This window comes from Sarcophilus harrisii, chromosome 3, assembly GCF_902635505.1.
Source record: "Sarcophilus harrisii chromosome 3, mSarHar1.11, whole genome shotgun sequence".
Lineage (NCBI taxonomy): Eukaryota > Metazoa > Chordata > Mammalia > Dasyuromorphia > Dasyuridae > Sarcophilus > Sarcophilus harrisii.
In genome coordinates, this window is record NC_045428.1 from 341,876,250 (window position 1) to 341,888,409 (window position 12,160).

Here is a 12,160-nt window from a genome sequence, read left to right on the forward strand (position 1 = left end):
CAGAAAATGCCATCTGCATCTAGAAAAAGAACTAAGGAGGCTGAATGTAAATGTAAATCAACACTTCTTTTTTCTGGTTTTTTTTTTTTTTTATCTCTCCCATTGTTTTTCCCTTTTGCTCTGATTTTTCTCTCCCAACATGATTCATAAAGTAATATGTATTAAAAATAAATGAACTTCTTACAAAAAAAAAAAAAAAACAGACTAGAAATTCAAGGCCTACTACTTATGGCCTGATCCCAATACCAATTGCCATGGAGAAATTTATCTAGTCTGTATTTGATCTGGGTGGAGTCACCCTTCCTTAGGCAAACTGGCGGGTTCCCTGTTTCAGGAGTCAATATGTTATTGCTGAGCATAAGTTTCACAGAAACTTAATAGTTATAGTCCACTCAACTCAGAACTCTAAGTTCAAGAAGTACATCTATGTCAACCTCATCTATAGCTGGGATTACAGGTGTATACCTTTATAAGTGGTCAGGTGTATTTTATTTGTTGTTATTCAGTTGTATGGGACATTTAATTGGCACAATGGAAAAAGCATTGGGTCTGAAGCTAGGAAGATACCTCTTCATGAGTTCAAATCTGGACTCTGATACTTATTAGCAAGTCACTTTTCTACATTTCTCATTTATAAAAGAAGTTTCAGAAGGAAATGGCAAACCACTATGGTAACTTAACCAGGAAAATCCCAAATAGAGTCATGAAACTACTGAAAAACAAACCTTAGCAACCGGGTTTCTTTCCATCATCTTTTATCTTAATACAAAGAGATGTGATTTCAATTGTATTTAGTAAATTTTCTTTTTTTTAAAATGTATTTATTTAATAGCCTTTTATTTACAGGTTATATGCATGGGTAACTTTACAGCATTAACAATTGCCAAAACTCTTGGTCCAATTTTTCACCTCTTACCCCCCACCCCCTCCCCCAGATGGCAGGATGACCAGTAGATGTTAAATATATTAAAATATAAATTAGATACACAATAAGTATACATGACCAAAACGTTATTTTGCTGTACAAAAAGAATCAGATTCTGAAATATTGTACAATTATCTTGTGAAGGAAATCAAAAATGCAGGTGGGCATAAATATAGGGATTGGGAGTTCAATGTAATGGTTTTTAGTCATCACCCAGAGTTCTTTCTCTGGGCGTAGCTGGCAGTTCATTACTGCTCCATTAGAAATGATTTGGTTGATCTCGTTGCTGAGGATGGCCAGGTCCATCAGAACTGGTCATCATATAGTATTGTTGTTGAAGTATATAATGATCTCCTGGTCCTGCTCATTTCACTCAGCATCAGTTCGTGTAAGTCTCTCCAGGCCTTTCTGAAATCATCCTGTTGGTCATTTCTTACAGAACAGTAATATTCCATAATTTTCATATACCACAATTTATTCAGCCATTCTCCAACTGATGGACATCCATTCAGTTTCCAGTTTCTAGCCACTACAAAAAGGGCTGCCACAAACATTCGTGCACATACAGGTCCCTTTCCCTTCTTTATAATCTCTTTGGGATATAATCCCAGTAGTAACACTGCTGGATCAAAGGGTATGCACAGTTTGATAACTTTTTGAGCATAGTTCCAAACTACTCTCCAAAATGGTTGGATTCGTTCACAACTCCACCAACAATGCATCAATGTCCCAGTTTTCCCACATCCCCTCCAACAATCATCATTATTTTTTCCTGTCATCTTAGCCAATCTGACAGGTGTGTAGTGGTATCTTAGAGTTGTCTTAATTTGCATTTCTCTGATTAATAATGACTTGGAGCATCTTTTCATATGACTAGAAATAGTTTCAATTTCTTCATCTGAGAATTGTCTGTTCATATCCTTTGACCATTTTTCAATTGGAGAATGGCTTGATTTTTTATAAATTAGAGTTAGTTCTCTATATATTTTGGAAATGAGGCCTTTATCAGAACCTTTGACTGTAAAAATATTTTCCCAGTGTATTGCTTCCCTTCTAATCTTGTCTGCATTAGTTTTGTTTGTACAAAAACTTCAGTTTGGTATAATCAAAATTTTCTATTTTGTGATCAGTAATGATCTCTAGTTCTTCTTTGGTCATAAATTCCTTCCCCTTCCACAGGTCTTAGAGGTAAACTATCCTGTGTTCTTCTGATTTATTAATAATTTCATTCTTTATGCCTAGGTCATAAACCCATTTTGACTTTATCTTGGTGTATTGTGTTAAGTGTGGATCAATGCCTAGTTTCTGCCATATTAGTTTCCAATTTTCCCAGCAATTTTTATCAAACAGTAAGTTCTTAAAAATTATTTCTGCAATTAATCTTTTCATTTGTTTCTGTAAAACAATACCATTTTGCTTCATTTGTCCTTTGGAGAGGCAAATACAAGGAAAGATAAGACATAACAGAATAATGTCCCTTCTACATTTTAAAAAAAAATTACTTTTCGTATTCAGAATAGGAAATTGTGTCCTCTATTCTTAATAATGGCCAGACAAGAATGAAATCTTGTTCTAAAGATGAACATAGAGACCAAAACCTTCCTGTCTTCATTTTCTATTTCTAGGGCACTTAATGAATGACACATAATTCTTCTTATTGATGGAACTGTACCAAAGCACATTTGCCAACATAAATCTTTATATTATTATTTTGCTGTTTTTGTTTTGTCCTTTATGGTGACTATCACAAAGAGAATAATTTTCTTGGAATTCAGGGTGAAAGGTGACATGCCCTACATCATGTACGGAAATCCATATGGCTTGTAAGCTTGTACTATATAACTTTTCATGATGCTCATGAATTATTTAGTTTAAACTATATATCCACAAACACATATATTACCTAATTTCAACATAATCGAGCTGAGTGGTATTGATTCAGCCAAGGCACAGTCAAACAGACCTCCCAGAGTTGTGGTTATTGTGCCTCATTTCATTGTATTTTAAAATATATGCTCAAAAAGTCTATGAAAAGTATGCCCTTTGCCAATTTCAACTGGAAGCAGTTACGATCCTGTAGTCTTACAATTTGACAATCTTGCTGAAGTTGACAATTCCCCAGCTTTGTCAAGATGGTAAATTGGCATAAAATAAGAGTCCTGGGACATTAACTGAAATAAATGCCAGCCAACATTAGCAGTGGAAGATGGTGTTGCTATTATCATGTGTAAATCATGATTCCATTTAGGTCAGAGAAGGGAAATGCATTCACCACAGTGACACCCAAATCAGATGATGCCCTTTAACCAGAAAGTTGGACTATCCCAGGAAAGCATAAAATCAGCACACTTACCTTTGTCTTCAGTTTGATGTCAGTGATAAAAGCATGTAATTAGTGAACTTGGGAAGCAGAAAAAAAAAGAAAATATGATAGGCAGATAAATGTGTGTTTCCATTGTACCACTGATACTAAACATTTTATATGTCACATATTGAAACTAGGAGTGACTTATTTTTCCATGGAACTGAAATGTTGCTATTTATGAATCTCTTAAACTTTACTTTAGTTCTAATACTATCGCAATACTTTTTGGGTTTTTCATTTTCATTGTCCTTGCTACTACAGCAGCTGTTGCACTAATGGATCCCTTCACATTATTACTCTTCTCTCATTCCCCAAAGTGTACTTTCCTTAAGCTTTATAGCCTTGTTGTTGCTCATATACACTACTATTTTCTTTTAACATGATCAAATCTTTTTAGGGCTATTTACAAACTTAAACATGTACACAGATCATGAAATATATATGATATTTAATATGTAAATAGTATATCATTGATATGGGCAATACTGGTGTAGAAATTCCTTTCACAGGAAAAATATAGCAACTTATATATATAATAGTCCTAAAAATCAATTTAGTTAAAGAGTTTATACATAAGTTTATACTTAAAGCATTGTGAAAATTCCACTAATAATAATTATTATTAACCTATAATCCCTATTATTCTCTAAATATACTTGTATAGAGATATGGTTCCTAGAGATCAAACCTTAGTCCACACTTTCCTGAATCCAAGGACAGTCTTCTATCAACTGTACCATCTATATGGCTTATATGTCCTATATAAATATATGTGGAGATAGTTTTATTTATACCCATTGACAAACATACATACATACATACATACATGAATAGATACACATTGGAGTCACTTATAGCTAGCAAGTAAGAATTTGATATATTTTCAGCATGAATATTTATATTCCAGAAAAGACAATTTCTGTAAATCACACTTTGATTTATTGTTTTCTTGATTATCTAGATTTAAGAAGTGTTAATAATGTAGATTAAATTTAGAGGTATATGTGCATATTTTTTGAGAGTCCAGTTGTTAAGCTTTATTAGTATATACTTTTATTGCTCTATAAACTTTGCTTGAACCCACTTGTAATGCAGTAGAAGGCTAAAGAAATAGAGTCATCATCTGATTAGAGTGATGGAGATTGTAATTTTAAATGATGATGATGATGATTGACATATTCATAGTATTTTAAGGTTTTTTAAAGTGCTTTGCATCCATTATCTCATTCAATTCTCATTATACCTTCACATATGCCTATATATGTATATATCATATATAAGTATACTTTTATATATGTTATATAACATAATCAAGCACATGAGAAATCTTAAGTGCATACTGTGTCTCAGGCAGAGAGGAATGCAAATACAAAAATGAAATTGTGAAATGGTCCTTAAACTCAAGGAGGTTATATTTTCAGTGGAGAAAATATGTACATCATATATACACATGCACACAAAATATATACAAATTGAATACAAGATAATTTTGCTGGGGAAGGCACTATCAGCTAGACAATTAAGACAAGTTTTATGTAGAAAGTGATTAAAGTGATCTACCACTTAGTTCCCTCTCTCTCTCTCTCTCTCTCTCTCTCTCTCTCTCTCTCTCTTTCTGGATTTGGCAGGAAGCACCAAAAGTTGGAGTTCAGTTATGTGAAAAATTCACAATGGCCATTCTCTTTGGCAGAAGGCAAGTTTACGTAAGGGAATAAGTTACAGATAAAATAAAAGGTATAATAGATATCAGAAATGGGAAATATAAAATAGAGATGGGAGAACATGAAAAGCCCTATGAGGTTGGGAATTACCTTTAGCTGACAGAATAAGTCCTAAAAGGGACTTAGCACACCCCAAAAAAGAATTAGCTTCAAGGAGGAGAAATGTAGTTAGGAGAGATGCTACAAGATATGGTAGGATTATTAGGGGAAACCACATAGCATGGGGAGGGGTAAGGGGAAAGACACTGAAGCAGAGTGCCTTGGAAGACTGACCCAAAGGAGGGCAGTGAGTCAGTAGATTTTATAGGAAAAATTAACCTCAGGGACGTGACAGATTTCTGACAGGATATGGCAAAGTGAGGATGTCCAAGACCCCTCAGGGTTTGATATAACTTGGATTTCTGCCTGGATGATCTTTTTAGAGGGTGAAACCACAGAGCTAAACTGATCTCTATCATTACCTTCTCCCTGCCTGCCCCAGGGATCATTTCTTCAATTCCTCTCTGCCCAACACACTTACCATTCAGGACTTCATTAAACTCCTTGAGAGAAAGGATTATCCCTTTGTTTGTATCCCCATTACTTAGCATGATGTCTTAGCAACAACAATAATAACTAACATTTATATAGTGCTTACTAAATTCTAGGTATTGTGCTAAGCATTTTGTAATTATTTATTTTACTTAACTAAGATACATTTCATTTGCTCCTCACAACATACCTGGAAAAGATAGTCCTATTATTCCTATTATCAGAAGAGGAAACCGAGGCAAACAGATTAAGTAACTTGACCAGACTCATATAGCTATAAGTTAAGGAGCCTGGATTTGAACTCATGTTTTCCTGACTACAGGACAGGTGCTCAATATATTTACTGTGCTACCTAGCTGACCCTTAGCAGTATCTAATAAATGCTCATTCATATAACTTTACTTGAAAGATGACAATATTGAAATCTAACAAATTTAAGCTACTGTTAAAATTTATATTTGGTATATCTGGGAAGTGGGAAAAAAAATCTGACCAAGAAAAAAGTGTTATATGGGATACTGATCACAAGTCTTAGTTTCCAGCTCCAAACTTAAATATCAGTTACTAGAATACAAATAGTTTTTCTGAACTCACCTAAGGACCTGGAGTTTGAAATTTTATTTTATAAAATGCCGTTTAATTACAATAATGACTATTAGATGATAAAGCTCTTATAAAGATCTCAAGCAGAATTTCGGCTGATAGCAATATTTTGTGAGGCTTTAGCACACACACACAAGTATACTCACTTGATTAAGAAGGGATCAATACTTGGGACTTGAGGGGAGAGATAAATTCTTTTGTTCTCTCTGTTCAATGTACATATTTCTTATCCTTATTATGTGCAAACTAGAGCAACTTCACTCTGTTCCTATCTGTGGAAAGTCACATTGAGGTATCTTTGTGTCTCTCCTGCAGAATGCTTTGATTTGTTCTTAAAACAACTCCATGTGACAAACCACTACTTCCTAATATCTGCTTGAGGCATTGAACTTGATGTCAGATTTTTCCAGATATAGTTTCTTTTTTGAGAGTGCTCTGAGCATTCCTTGATTTTTTTTAATGAATACTAAAAACAAAGAGGCAAAGGGAAAAAAAAAATTAAGTAAATTCAAGTCTATTAAACATCCTTAAGTAGCTACACAGTGTACAAACATCATGCTAAGATGCATAAAGATTTTTGTGTTTGTGTGTTGGTGTAGGGGGTGGGGGACTTTGAGTTATTCAATAGGATTGATGTAATATGATTTTGTGGTCCCATGATTTTAGAGGGGGAGGCACTTCTGTTCTGGTGGTGAGTCAGGAAATCCTTGGTCCTTTGGCTTTGGAATCTGCTTCAGGAAATTCCCATGTCCAATCTGTCTGATTCTAAATAGACTATTTCTCAGTTCATTGATGAAGGATGATCTGGTCAGTGGTAATCAAATTTCAGAGACCACCCCTCAATCTGGAGACTACTCCTTTGCCTTATCCTTGGGCCATAGAATTATTATATCTATGGTAAAAGCTGGATAAAATCTCTCCTTGCTTCTGTATCTTTACTCAGTTCCCTTACAATTCAGTCCATTTACCATTATTTTCAATAAACTTTGCCCCTTGACTAGAAGATGGGTTCAAGCCTGCAAATTCTTTTGAGACACCTTGTGACACCGGTCTAGGACCCCAAACTTTTGGGGTCTCCCCTTTCCTGACCCCAACCAGATCACAGGATCAAACATTTAGAACTGAAAGAAATCATTGATATAATCCAATCTCTTCTACTCCTTTGTTACTTCTTTTTTAGAAGATGAAATATATTCAGGAAGAATAAGTAATTTTCTTAGGATCAAAAAATTATTTCATCTAGATTGGGGGAACCAGCTATTTTACAAAGATAAATGCATTATTGTCCTCCATTTCAAAGAACTTATAGTCAAAATAGTCAAGACAGAACAGGAGAAGGAAGAAGAGAAGAAGGAGAAGTTGTAAGAGGAAGAGAAGGAAGAGAAGGGAAGGAGATTGGAAGGAAGATAAGAAACTTGGGTTCTACATCTTTCATTTGTTCATTCTCTCTCTTTTATTTCTCAAGGAGATAAGTGGTTGTCTCAGCTTTTGCCCTTATACTAGAGGACTTAATCAGACATATTGATGTTGAAATTCAATCAAATAGCTTAATCTCCCAGGTACTCAATCTACTTTGTTCCCAAGACCTTCTCCTCCACCTCTGCTACCCACAAATTGGCTTTATCTTACCATCACACCTGAGATCAAGAACTTTAAAATTCCTGTCTCATTGTAATCTCCTATTGTTACTTTTATCTTTATGCCTTGTTCTTTCAAATTCTGTGATTTACCATCTCTCTGACTCTTGATACTCTGCCAAGTTACCACTTCTGTTTGTTTTCACATTCCTCTCATTATAATCTCAGCTCTTTAGTTAATTAGGGTGACACTACACTGTCCATTATTCTTGAACCCCATTCTCTATTACCCTATTGCGATCTCAGTTATTTCAATCACTATCTTTTCCACTATGATATTGCTCAATGGTATTGGTTAAAGACACAAAACTCTGTCAACTGGTTCCATTTCTGATTGATGTTATCTAATTTCTTTTTCCTTACTACAATGAGGACATCATCTTTCTTTTCCCACTCCCCATAGCAACTGTTCCAAACCTCTAAGGATATTGCGTGCTCCTCCATCCCTTTATACAAAAATAGACTTCATCTCACCTAACATTTGAAATTTTTTATCTGATTCTCAAAAATGACTAACGTCTAAAATTTTACTGATTTTACAGTCTTGAACACAGCTCCTATAAGACAATAGGATGTGAGAGATAGACTCTTGGGTTCTCAGAAATAATTTTCCTTCTTTCATATCTCCTGGAGTTTTGCTCTGATTTTGAGATTGTAAAGACTATAGGAAAAAGTAGATTAAAAAAAAGGCTGAGGAGAAGAGGTTCACTATTGCAAAATATGTAGGAATATATTGGGATTTCCAAAATTTGAGGAATGGACAGATGTTGAGACCATGTCAGGACTTCCATCTGGCTTGACTTTTTTGAGTCAAGTTGAGTGACAGAAATACTGGGTTCAAGGCTTGTGACAGCTCAGGGAGTGTTATGTTGATCTTTTTTGAGAGCCTCTTGGGCCTGTTGATGAGAATGACTTTGAAGAATTTCTCCAGTGTATTTTTTCCTTTTATTTTTAGACAAATAAAATTTTTATTGTAATTCCCCTCATTCTTTTTTTTTAAATTTAAAACAAAGCTAACAACTACTTTATTCCTCTAGAAAGCATAAAGCTGGATCAATATAACTAGACTTATCTTTCAAGCTATCTTAAGGCTTTTGTTCAAAATATATATAGTGTATACACACATATAAATACATACATATTTGTGTAGAATTCTTTCATATCTACATTTTGACTTCTTTTATCTTTGATTTTATTGATTATTATTATGAGAATAAGTATGGAAAATTAAACCTCCTGCACATTACTGATTTAGATAATCAGATAAGTAGAGAATTTTTTTAAAAGTTGTTTTATTTTTAACTTATGAAATTGAATGAGCATTTCCATAACATAATAGAATAAAAAAAGATTGCCTATAAAATTGCAGAATGGTTATGTGTAATTTGCTATTCCTTCTTAAATATAAAATAAAGTTATATTATTTTTTCTTTTTTTTTTTCTTTCCCACTTCCACTTACTCTGCCCTACAGCATTTTCACCTTCATTTACCTGAATTAATTCTTTCCATATTGATCCATTCTTATAAAGCTGGGTAGAGGGAAATGTCTAGCCATAGCTTTCTTTTTCCTTGATTCCTCTTAGATATGGCTTATCCAGCTAAAGTTTAAACTGTTTCCACCTTTAACTCTCTCTGTTTGTCTCTCTCTGTGTTTCTCTCTCTCTCTCTCTCTCTCTCTCTCTCTCTCTCTCTCTCTCTCTCTCTCTCTCTCTCTCTCTCTCTCTCTCTCTCTCTCTCTTTCTCTCTCTCTCTCTTTCTCTCTCTCTGGTATTTTTTGGAAATGAATATTTTTATGTATATATTTATCTTGTCTTTATCATTTGTTTGTTGACTAAAGGAACAGGTGATGTTAGTTATGGTAATCCTATAATGAAATACCATACAAAATAGTGTGGTGCATACATTGCTATATAATCCTAGGAATCAAGAGGTAATATGATGATACTTTAAAGGAAATTTTGAATAGATTTTGCTAGCATATATTCCGAGCACATATAAACCCTAGAGTTATCTGAGTGATGAAGCACATTAAATCACTATTTCTCTACCACATCCCAAAATAATTGCTGGGGCAGAGCTCTCACTTCTGAAGAGAATAGCTGATACAGAAAGTTCAGTCTATAAGAACGAAGCTAGCATTAGTTTATGAGCATGCCCAGTAAGTCCGGGATTCAGTGAATGGTTGATGGTTCAGCAGATGGCTCGCAATTTAGCTTGCTGTGTTCATCAGTATTGACAGGTAGCTATACTAAGAAAATAGAAACCCATATTGTAAATTCTTTCTCTCCTCTTCCTCTAACCATGCCTTCAAACAATTCTGCATTCTCTCTTTAGTCTCAGATGGAGAGACTAACCAATTGATCTTACTCCTTCCTACTTCTTGCCCACTCAGCCAGTCACCATCCCTATTCTTAATTCATCCATGTCTACTGGTTACCTACTAATATGACCATTTTTTTAATAGCTTGGAAAAACTCCCATTAGATAGTATAATCCTTTTCAGTTATCATACTACAATATATATATATATATATATATATTATATATAAATATATATGTATGTATGTATGTATGTATGTATATCTCCTTCCTTAGACAACTTCCTATTTAGGACAAATAATTTTAAAAAATCCAAACCCTGACATTACCTCCATTTCCCCCCCACTCATTCTTCAATCCTTTCCAACCCTCTTTGTAGCTATAATAGTCAACTGAAAGTGCCCTCTACAAAGTTAGTAATAGTCTCTTAATTGACAAATCAAATGACCTCTTCTTGGTTCTCACTCTCTTGACTTTACTTCAGCATTAGACACTTGTACATATCTTCTTCTACTGGAAACTCTCCTCATAATTTTCATAATATTATTTAAGTCTGGGTTCTCGTTCTACTTCTTTAAATATTCCTTCTTAGTTTCCTGTACTGGATTACTATCAATAGCATATGCACAACTACAGTTGTGATCAAGCTTGCTTGCTCTCTCTTTGTGTCTGTCTTTCTATCTGCTCTCATTTGTAGTCCCAGCATCCAGCCTAGTGCTTTGTATCTAATATACACTTAATAAATGGGGAATTAATTAAATTGAATATGTTCCATCATGTGTCTGATTTCATGAGAAATGAGTATCTATGTTCTGGGATTCAAAGAGAAGGATCAAAATGGATGGGGTAAGAGGATAAACAATTTTTTTTTTTTGGCTGAGGCAGTTGGAGTTAAATGACTTGCCCAGGGTCACACAGCTAGGAAGCGTTAAGTGTCTGAAATCACATTTGAACTCAGGTCCTCCTCTTCCTGATTTCAGGGCTGGTTCTCCCCACTGCACCACTTAGCTGCCCGGGAATAAGTAATTTAAATCTAAAACCATATGTGGTATGTGTGCCCTCCCATACATCTGGGATACTTTTGACTATTTCAATAAAGCAGTGTTGCTGAAATAGTTGAGGATTGGAGGAGCTGGTAACTAAGATCTGAAGGCATCAAGGGAATCTGCTTCAGATGTCACAGCAGAGAAAGATAGTTTCTTGGTAACCAGTCTTCATCAGTAGTCCCCACCTCTCTTTAACAATCCTCACTTAAAATATTGTTTCTACTTTCAGAAGCCAACACCATGTTTTTCCATTCCTCTTACTTTATCTGTATGTTACCAGAATATATCATTTCACGAATCCCCATTGTGCCACTTTATTGTAAGTCTTTTAGGCTGAAGATCCTGTCCCTATTTGTTGCACAGTGTACCACAAAGGGCTCTATGCAGTTAGAAACTCTATTAATAATACATATGTTGAGTTTGGCTAGCAAAGGCATCTGTTCATGAGCAAAAAGCTTTTTAACTCCAGAGAAACTTTCCATAATCAATAGTCTTGCTGTATAGCTCTAAAAGAATTACAACAGCAGAAAAACATGTAAAGCTTGATCAGTCCCCTTTATTTTTGTCAGCTGTTCTGCTGAATTGGCAAACCTATTCTTTTCTGAATGCTTCTGAACCTTTAATGAGATAACAAATGTTTCCATAAATCAGGACTGTGGTAATTCCATGATTTTTGAATGCATACATATTGAATTTCAAAACTTTGCATTTGTGTTCAATTCAATAAAACTAAGTGCTTATATATGTATAAAATGTATGTGTTTAGCCAAAATATGTTAATTTGCTGGTCTAATTTTTTCATGACTCTTCATCATTAAATCAAATGAGAGGCCTGCTTTCATATAGCTTTTTAATAAGACTTTGAATGGAGCTAGAGAAAAAAAAAACCTGAATTCTTAAGCACTCCCAAGTTTTAGAAAAGTTAAAATGTTCTCCAATAATTCAGGATTTAAAAAAATAGATTAGGATTTTGAAGGCATCTCATTATTATATGAGTACTATTTATCACAGA

The 12,160-nt window shown here is 34.3% G+C and overlaps 1 protein-coding gene across 1 annotated transcript in view; it reads left to right on the plus strand.

The window, feature by feature from the left end:
* LOC100934858 (thrombospondin type-1 domain-containing protein 7B) overlaps nucleotides 1-12,160 on the plus strand; it is a 388,099-nt gene that overhangs the window by 257,983 nt on the left and 117,956 nt on the right. The gene's annotated exons all lie outside the window — the stretch shown is intronic.